This window comes from Tupaia chinensis, unplaced genomic scaffold (genome assembly GCF_000334495.1).
Source record: "Tupaia chinensis unplaced genomic scaffold, TupChi_1.0 Scaffold000489_1, whole genome shotgun sequence".
Taxonomy (NCBI): domain Eukaryota; kingdom Metazoa; phylum Chordata; class Mammalia; order Scandentia; family Tupaiidae; genus Tupaia; species Tupaia belangeri.
Window position 1 is genome coordinate 4,037,291 of NW_006160001.1, and position 10,299 is coordinate 4,047,589.

Genomic DNA, 10,299 nt, shown 5'->3' on the forward strand with positions numbered 1-10,299 from the left:
TATTTGAAACCATACTGCTTCTGTTGTTATAGAGTTATAAAATTATACAAAATTATAAGACATATCTTGAACATTATCTTTAAAATTCAGTATTTTGAAACTTTGAAAGTTGTTTGTAAACTGTCAAGAATTATGGAGTATGAGCTAAAATTCTTTGCTATGTAATGTAAATGTTTGTGGAAAAATGTAAAATAAAGACAAGTTGTAATGGAAAAAAACTTTAAAAAAAAGAATTAAATATTTAAAAGGTGAAGTGTTCTTTAACTTTAGTAAGATCTTTTCTCTTTCACTGATAAGAAATACCTCAGCAGTTTTAAAGCAAAAGCTCTTAGAATCTAGATAGCTAAAACCGTACTCCTGAGTTCAAGCTTTCAGATAAGTCTTTTGTAAGTAGTTCTCAATAAAATTCCTCCCTCCCCTCCCCATACCCCAAGTTTTGTATTGTTTCTTACAAAACTTTGGTTAAGAGTAGAAATATATCCAGGCAGATGTATATGCCATAGAACAGTAAGGACAATAAAGCTCAACTAATGACTTTGGGTTTTAAAAAGTGGAAGGCAATTAAAATGTACTTAAAGTTACATTAAGAAAATCTTTCACGAGGTAATATTGAAACAGTCACAAAGGTTAAGAAAATACTGATATCCAAGTATAAATGACTACAATGTTAAAATAGACAAGAACTACTATACAAGAGCCTCTTTTAAAATTTAAAGTAAGGAACACCACACATAAGTCAGGATGATTTTCCTGTTCTACTCATGAATATGAGTCTTTCTGAGGTTGGTTTTGTTGACATCTAGTAGAGTTTCTTGTGACATCTGATGAAATCTCATTCCAACTTCAAAAGGCAGGTCTTTAAGGAACCTCTTGATCTTGGCCACATCTTGGTCACAGTACAGTTTTAAAGTAGTGCAATATTGCCAGGATGGGCTGGGCCATAAAGTCATAGCCCGCGTACGGTGTCGTCCCCACAGTAGAAACCAGCATGGAATGGGACACAGGCTGCTCCCAGGGCCCCAGCATTTAGAGCGCCGTGACCAGCAGGTGCTGGTAATAGAACCAAGACATCTGCTTCCAGGCCTGTGCCAGTGCCATCCATTACCGCCATGCACCTCCTGCAAAGTGACCGCGCGTCGGTCTCCTGGATTCTAATTTCTTAAGAGCTCAGAGTTTCAGAGAACAATCAGAGGTGGTTTATTTATATTTATATTTTATTTTTTAAATTAAATCTTTGATTATAGAACTTTAGAGCTTAAAAACCAGAGTCCAGTCTTCTTGTTTTACAGGAGAGAAATAGAGTCTCATAGAGGTCAAGTGACTTGTGTAAGGTGTCATAACTAAACAGAGGCAGGTCTAGATTGGAAAAACTGTGGCGTCCCATTGTTTTCCTATGTTTTTTTTCCTTCTTTTTTTTTTATTAGTGAATGTATTTATTTTTATATACATTCAATGACATCATTTAGCTTATGAAGTGAACATTTCAATATGTGAACAATTCTCCCCAGTCCTGTTGATCAAAATATCTTCAACAGATTACACCACACCTCCCTACCCCGTCACTGCTCTGCCTCTGTATCCCTCCTCCAAATGTCCTTCCCTAGACTCCACTCCTCCACACACACCACATCTGACACTCACACCCATCTCTTGTGTTTGTAGATCTTTCACATCTGTTCTAAGAGAAGTTAGTACTTCCTGGTCGGGCACAGACTTTTACTTACAGCACTGCTTTCTACACGAAGCTCCCAAATCAGAGGTTTTATTGATGAAACAGATTGACATAAAGAGACAGAATTTAAAGTGGCCTTTGTACTGGGATGGAGGACAATGTAAAATGTAGTACTGGGCTTCAGGGTTTTTTTTTTTGCCTGGAAGCAGCCCCCACATGGCAGGAAGTTTCTTCCCCTGGCTTGATTCTCCCTGAACTCCAGATTCAGTCCAATTTAGTTCTCCTCAAGTTCCTTTTAGTTTCTGCTTAATGAGACCGGTGGTTGCTGAGTATTTGATTGACACTTGGTTATGTACAGCTTGTATTCATCTTCCTGAGAAAGGACATTGCACAAGAAAGGATTGCCAATGGCAACCATGGTGGCATTTTTGAGAGCAATAGCAACATTCCCAGAAGCTCTGTTCCCCACGCTAGTGGAAGGAAACACCAGTGCTGACCAGCGGATGGAAGGAGTGAGGAGGCGTGACTCTTACATTAATTAACATATTCCTGTGTACAGAGACCTGGAGTTCTTTTCTAGCTGCCCCTGAGGTCTGCTCACTTTTACCCACATGCAGTTCCTCTGATTTCCAGGACACCTGAGCCAAGTCTAGTCTGGGGGAAATTGTCCTGGAGTAAGATCAAATCCATTGCAAATGACTTACAACATCTCAATTGCCTTCATAGATCAAACAACACTTCATTGTTAGCGTCAGACACCCAGACTGATCCCCTTACTGGAGTTCCCCAGCTAAGAAATGCAAATCATTGGCCTGCCTATAGGGAGGTCCCAAGCAATGCCCTTAGAGACTTAGCCAGGACACAGTGACTTGGACTAGAGCTTGCTGAGCGTGTGGCCCGGCCAGATTGGTGCAACTGGCAGGCTAGCAGGAACAAGCTCTCTGTTTCAGGCCAGTGAATATGAAAGGCCAGGAGTAAAGAAAATGGATTTCATTACTTTGTATCCTGTGTATTGCCTGGGAAGAAGATGGGCAAGTGAAGCAGTTTTTTTAAAATTTATTTTATTATTATTATTTTTATACATTCGATCGCTGTACAACATTTAGCTTGTAGAGAGAATTTACCCAACATGAAATATACCTCAGATCAGTCCAGTTGAGAATACTATACACATTACTATCAATAGGTAATAAACCATTCCTGTGTCTTACTTCTCCATTTTTCTCCCTAATTTTCTCCCCTACACTCTTCCCCTCTCCCACCCTTCTTCCACAAGTCTTCACTGTCCATAACTACTTTCAATGCTTTTATGTTCTCTAATCTTTCAGTCTCCAGTATGTATTAGTGCAGACATACAGTGTCTCTCTTTCATAGAAGTGAAGCAGGTTTTGCATTGGTAGCACTTGTGGTAGCTCTGGCTAAGTTTTCTGAGATCCTTTCCCTTTTATTTTATATCTGCTCCCCTATTCTCCTAAATTGTTGAATTCATTGGCATAAAATTGCTCATAACATTTTCCTACTATTCTTTTCATATCTGTAGACTTTGAGGTGTAGTTAGTTCTTTCATTCCTAAGTTTAGTAATATTTCTTCTCTCTGCCCCCCCACCCCCATCTTTCTGGTAAGAATTTCATCAATTTTACTGATCTTCTTAAGCAAACAGCTTTTGTTTTTATTGATTATTGTTTCTTTGTTTTCTACTTGTTGATTTCTGTTCTAATATTTAGTACTACTTCCTTTGTTCAATTTGTTCTTCTGTTTAAAGTTTCTTAAGGTGGAAGCTGAAGTCATTGACTTGAGAACATTCTTTCTTTGATTATAGGGGATACTGCCAGACATTCATCTCTCTAAATACTACTTTACTCCCACACATTTTGATGTGTTTTGTTTCCATTTCCTTTCACTTTTTTTCTGCACTTACAGTATTTTAAGAGTTTATTATAAACCAGTTTCATAGGCCACAAGGAAATAAAATGACTATGTACAACCTTATGGGAAAGAGGCAGGGAACTGAGGAAGGCCAAAATGAGTCCAGAGTCTTGGTGGGCACATTCTCGGGGAAGGGAGCCCTTTAAAGGAAACTAGATAATCTAGTGAGACTCCACAAATAGTGTAATAAACAGGTCTGTGGCAACATGATCCTGATGAATCAGGCCCATGCCTCTGTGGAGCTACTTCCATATTTTTATGGCCAAGGGTCAAAGAAGGCCTTGTATTCCCTGGGGAGGGGGCCACATCCCTGGATGGGGCAACCCTCCTCTAGGGTTGCTCTCAATTGGGGGGATCCATGGGAGGCCTAACAGTAAGAGGTGGGCCCATCATGCCTAGAGGAGGTGCTGCTCGGCCCATAGGTGGGGGAGGACCCCCATGCCCTGGTGGGTACTAAGTTGGGGTCCCAGTTAGACTTAGTGTAGTAGCAGCTGCACCAGTGCCTCTTCCCTGTGGGGTCTTCACCTGTTGGGAAGGCCTGCCAACTCCATGGACTGGGCCAGCAAGTCCTGCAGGAGCCTGGGACATAGGAACATCAGCTGAGACTCCTCTGTCAGCAGCCCTGTGGATGCCTGGACTTTAAGCAGCTCCAGCCAGTGGCACTCGGGCAATGCCAGTATCTTTGGAAGGAGGTCCCTCTGCTGTCATGGAGACCAAGTACTCTCCTTGCAGCAGTACCAGACCAAGGACTCACTTTTCTTCCCTTTCTGCTTGTTTGGAGTTCTTTGGCTTGATCTTCCTGAACTTGTCATCACAAAGGATCAAATTTGTATGCTTATTGAAAGTCTTGAGGGGGCCAGCGAAGATCGGGCCACATTGCAGGATGCACCTCATCCTGTAGTCATGTGCTGTGGCATCTTGCTGCTATTGTCCACCATCATGGTGGCAGATCTGATGGCTCCAATTCCTGCTCGATTCATCTCCACAGAGGCCTGGTTGCCCACCAGTAGCCTGATTCCTTCTGCCCATTTCCTTTCATTTTAGAATACTTTCTAATTTTTCTTTCTTCCTTTTATTGACCTATGATTACTTATGGTGTGCTACTTAGTTACCAAATATTTGGGAGTTTTCCATATATTTTTTCTGTTACTAATATCTAATTTTATTATCTTATCATCAGAGAGTTACTCTATATGATATGAATCCTCTTAAATTTATTGAACAGTTTTTCACTAACATTTTATTTATGTATTTACTATATAATCTATCTTGATAAGATTACACTTGAAAAGAATGTGTATTCTGTTGTATGGAGTGTTCTATAAATGTCATTAGGTCAAGTTAATAGCATTATTCAAGGTGTCTATATTTTTATTGCTTTTCTATCTAATTTGTTCATCAGTTTTTGTGAGAAGGACACTAAAATTTAAGTTATGCACTTGTAAAATGTTTTCTTAAAGTTCTATCTGTGTTTGCATTGTATGTTTTTGAAATTCTGCTCTTAGGTGTATACATTTTCAAAACTATTATGTCCTTTTGGAAAACCAACTCCTTTAACATTATGTAATAAACTTTTTTTTTTTGGAGAGGTTTATGCTATAGGGCGCATGTGCCTGCCAGAAAGACAGAGAGAGATAGAAAGCGAGAAATCACCCCCCAGAGGGGGTGGCCACACCGCAATCCCTTCTCCTCCGTTCTTCTCTCGGGACCTTGGGTACACACATACACGCCCAGGGTGAGTTTAAGCCACCGGGTCCTGGACTTGAACTGTGGTCAGCTACATGGGAGTTCAGCGACATAGCATTACGCTGACTGCTGGTCCCTGTAATAACCCTTTTTTATCTTCCTCTCTCTCTCTTTGTTTTTTGATTAGAGGGTTTTTGCGCCTGCCAGAGAGAGAGTCAGAGGAAGAGGAGAAAGCACCTTCCACTTCCACACAAATACACTCAGACACACACACACAGGGAATGGTCACACCACAATCCATTTTCCTCCATCTCTCCCTTCAGTTGGGATTTTGGGAATGCATGCACATAAGCTTGATGTTTCTCAAGTTAGTGGGCCTGGGACTTGAACCACATGGTCGGCCATGTGGGATCCAGCTTCCTTAACCATCAGGCCACAGAAAAATTTTGAAGTTCACTTATATTATATTTCCTTCATGAGTGAGTAAGAGAGACAGCACCTCCAATGAGGTATTATGCCATGATCCATCTCAGCCTTCCATCATCCCTAGATCCTGGCTAATCATGTGCCCAGTGTGCTCAGTGAGGTGTCTGGACTTGAAGTAGAAACTTTTCCATGTGGAATTGCCTTGCAGAACATCGTGTTTTGTTGCTGCACCACCATCCAGCCCCTGTAATAACATTTTCTATCTCTGGTAATATTCTTTGTTTTAAAGTCTGTCTGATAGTAAAATAGGTCATACCAGTTTTATTTTACTGTTGACAAGGTATCTATCTTTCCCCATATATATTAGTTTTTTTATTGCTGCTGTAACAAATGAGCATAAACTTAGTGGCTTAAAATAGCACAACTTATTATCCTCGAGTTCTGGAGGCTAGAAGTCCAAAATCAGTCTCACTGGGCTAAAGCCAAAATGCTATCAAGGGTGGTTTCTTCTTAAGGCTTGAGAGCAAAGTGCATTTTCTTGCCTTTTTAGTCTCTAGGCCCTTTGATCAGGGCCTCTCCTCCATATGTAGAGCCAGCAGCATATCCTCATTATGGGGGAGACATGGGAGGACTGAGAGTGAGTGGCAAGTGTGGTATGACCACATTTTATGATTCCTAAGGAAGGAAAGCAGTGTAGAAAACTAAGTGTTGTTACTGTGTTATGCTTAGAGGTCTGAGGATTTTCAGCCTGCAGAAACAAAGATGTGGTAGGATGAGCTACTCAACTATCTGAGGAGCTTCAAGATAAGGGGTAGAAGTATGTGATCCTGTTAACTAGGAAGATTTATCGCTCTTTCTAGACCCATATGGGTGCTACATGTAAAATCAGTTGTTGTCCTTAGTAAGAAGTGAACTGTTAGTAAGGACAAATCTCATGTGCATATCATCAACAGCCATTCTGTTTGGGATAAAAAAGAATAACAGGAATAACAGGACAACCCAACCTTGGGCATAGAGTTGAGTAGGATACCTAGAAGTAGTTAGAGTTGGTGCCTTGCCACATCCCCTCTGGTAGCACAATTGTAATGTCAGACTCTTCACACCCTAGGCTTTTTCTTTTTCTTTTTTTTTTGAAAGTGAGCAGTTTCTGAGGATTAGTTCCATCTCCCTGACCTGGCTTTCTTCAACCAGTGACTGATGAAATTTGGTGTACAAATTCTTCCACTCCCTTGCCTATTGGGTTTGATCATTTCAAAGCATACATCGAAATGGAATCCTTGTACTCCCAAGTAGGTTTCTGCTCCTGTCATTCATAGCAGAATTTGGCCTGGGCACCCACTGTTGATTTGCTGGCTTCCCTTGCTTTTATTCCTCTCTTTCCTTCCATTGTTTCTTGAGATTGCCTCCCCCTACAACTCCTCATACCTGAGACTTTCTATCAGGGTCTGCAACCAAACTAAGCAGGGAAAGGGAAGGAGAAATGAATACCTTGAAAACTCCTATTTGCTGTATTGTCTCATTAAAATCAGAATGACAAAAAGTAAGTTGAAAATTCCCCTCATTGAGGCTCTAGAACTGAATTGTAATGGGGTTACTGGCAAGAGGAATGGTTTTTTAAATGTCCCTTAGGACAGGGATATAAAAGCTTTGAAGGAGAAAAAAAATGCCCTGGAAATTATGGTAAAATGCTTGCTTAGGAACATAAAACAGATGCTTTTCAAATGCTATCAGTAAGTCTGGGAGTCGGAGGCCTTTGATGGTTCCAACCTTCTGCTTTACTTTCTGGCAGTACATTTTAGATTCACCAGAGCTCCTGGGGTTGCCATAGTATTTGTAAACAAACTTTGTGATCAACAGGCTCTGGGGTGGCACAACAATGCTGAGAGGAACTTGAAGGAGGCCGGGTGCTCTTTCTGGGAAGGAGTCCTGAAAAAATGACATCTTTAAGAGGTCACAGAACAAAAGAGCAATGGAACTGGTTGCCTTGCTGATTGGAGTCAGCCACACTTACTCTCTTCATTCTCTTTCTCCCACCCTCTTTCAGCATATTTCTTCACTGGAGGTATTTCACCACTCCTTCATAAAGAGGTAGAAAAAAGTTAAAACCACAGGGGAAATCTCCCTGGTGCCACAGATGGTGTGGCCAGAAGCATAATCTCTCAGGTTTCTGAATGTCAGGGTCCAGGAGGTTAACCTCATGCAAGGTTAATCCAGGATCATTTCACATGGCTTTGGCTACCTTGACCAAACCTAGTAGTTCAAAACCACCTGCCCTTTTCTGTCCTCTGAAAGGTGTTCATTGTACAAAGAATTATTGCATGTGCATACACACAAAATGCTGAGTCTGTGTCAGATATTGGGGAAGAGAAAGATGTTGAAAATACGGTTCCTGCTCTCAGGAAGCCACTGTCCAATGTAGGGGTGGAGGTGGGGCTAGGGGGGACTACAGGGTAATGAATGCAACAATAGCCATGTATACCAGGCACAGTGGTCAACAGAATATCTAGGTGCAGTGGGTAACTTGGGAGCAGAGTGGGGCCTCCTTCAAGAGCAGGAAGATCTAATGATAATAGTATTTATTAAATGTGGCGTGCAGCCAATCTGAAAACATGTGATTCAAACATGCAGCCTGTAGAGACATGCAGATATGCGCTTCCGTAAGCTACTCTAGCAGGGCTATTGAGAAGCATCTACATACAAGAGCAATATCTGCCTGTTGTCAATGGTTGTCTTCCTGTTGTTGTTGATACCAATACCCCAATACTGGGCAGTATTGGGCTAAAGGAAATCACATGTGTTTATCATATTGTCCCCCCAAAAAGATCAGAGAAGTGATATAGCGCCAGTCACTTTCACCTCTTCAGATGATTCACACCCCAAAACAATTGGCTTTGCATTCCAATTTCTCCTCCCTTATTCTCTTTGTATTCCACTTCCTTCTTCCCCATTCCTTTGCATCCCATTTTCCTCTTCCCCCATTTTCTGCCCTTTAAAAGAATAAACCTGAGGCTGGTTCTGGTGGCAACTTCTCCATCAGAGAAGCTGTGCCCACCCGATCCTCACTTTTTTATACTTGTGTATCTTTGTGTGTTTGTTATTGCGTTTATTTCTAATCCACAGCCTTCCCTACTCAGAGAAATGTGTTCATGCCGAGCTGGTCCCAGCAATTATACATTTTCTACATGCTAGGATTCTAAGCACGCACCTACATTAACTAGCATAAAAAACCATGAGATGAATCCTATCATTATCCCCAGATGAGTAAACTGAAAAGTGAAGTAACACACAGAGCTGAGCCAGAATTCTATGCCCCAGAGTGGACAGCTTTAATGACTACACAGTTCTGCAGGGAACCAATTTTGGCAGACTACTCCTGCCTAAGAGTGTGGAAAATAGGTGTGGATTTATGAACTGTAAGAGTAGTGACCTATACCTATGTAGTATAGACTAGAGTCTCAAATGCAATTCTTAAGTCCAGCAGGTGGCATGGAGGCTAAGGTGCTAAATTCCCACAAGGCTGACCACAGTTCAAGTTCTGGACACAGCAGCTTGAGGATCATGCCAGGTGTGCCCAAAACCCGAGAGGAGAAGGGATGGCTTGGTCATTCCCCTGGAGGGTGATTTCTCACTTTCTCTTTCTCTGTCTCTCTCCAGTGATTGCATTTGTCCTATGGCAAAAAACAAAATAACAATAACAAAGAGTCTGAAATCTAGAGTTTCTCAGGGAGAAGCACCCAGAGACACTAGAGTCCCCATGAGAAATAACCACAAGTTCCTGTTTCAGTTAAGTGTACAACCTTTTCAGAATGTCCCTTCCAAAGATAGTGACTGGGATTCAGATAAGGAACCATAGTCTTATGCTTAAAATGCAAATGAGACAGGATTCTAGGAATTTAAGGACTTGTCAATGGAAAAATAACCAACTGTAAAAATTAAAAATTAATAATTAATAATTAATGCGGTTGAGAAGAAGATTCCACATGGCTCCTGAGAACTAGGTAGTTCAGGGCACACGAGAAATGAAGATTTTCTACTGATAATTCAGCCTCCAGCAAACAAGCTAGCGTGATCACAACAGAACAGCAAAGAGATTCTAGATCACCTCTCTCTGCTTGCTCCTGAACATTCAGACTGAACTTCAAGAATTTGAAAGAAACACACCATCCATCAGATGACAAGAAATCACCGCCGGATCACAAGAAATATGGGAAAAGAAGAAAATACCTCTTCTCCAAGGGAAAAGAGTAACTCTTCTTTATCAGTTCGGTGAAAATCATGGAAATGTCTGATAAGGAATTCAGATCATTCATAATGTTGAAGCTAACAGAGATGGAAGAGAAGAGAGATAATGAACTGCTAAAGAGAAAGGAGAAAGAAGTTGACGAGTTCCAGGAGATGAGGAAATTCTTGCAAGATCTAAAAGAGGAATTACACACTTTACAAAAGACTCAAACAGAACTGTTAGAGATGAAGTCTATAATACAGAAAGTAAAAATCTCCCTTGAAAGTATTAAAAGCAGACTAGATCATTCAGAAAATAGAATCTCAGATGTAGAAGAGAAAATGGCTGGCCTAGAAAAATCCACCA

The 10,299-nt window shown here is 41.0% G+C and overlaps 1 pseudogene; it reads right to left on the reverse strand.

The window, feature by feature from the left end:
• Positions 1-3,868: 3,868 nt before the first annotated feature.
• LOC102495490 (small nuclear ribonucleoprotein-associated protein B pseudogene) lies at positions 3,869-4,540 on the reverse strand (annotated as a pseudogene).
• Between the last annotated feature and the right edge of the window lie 5,759 nt (positions 4,541-10,299).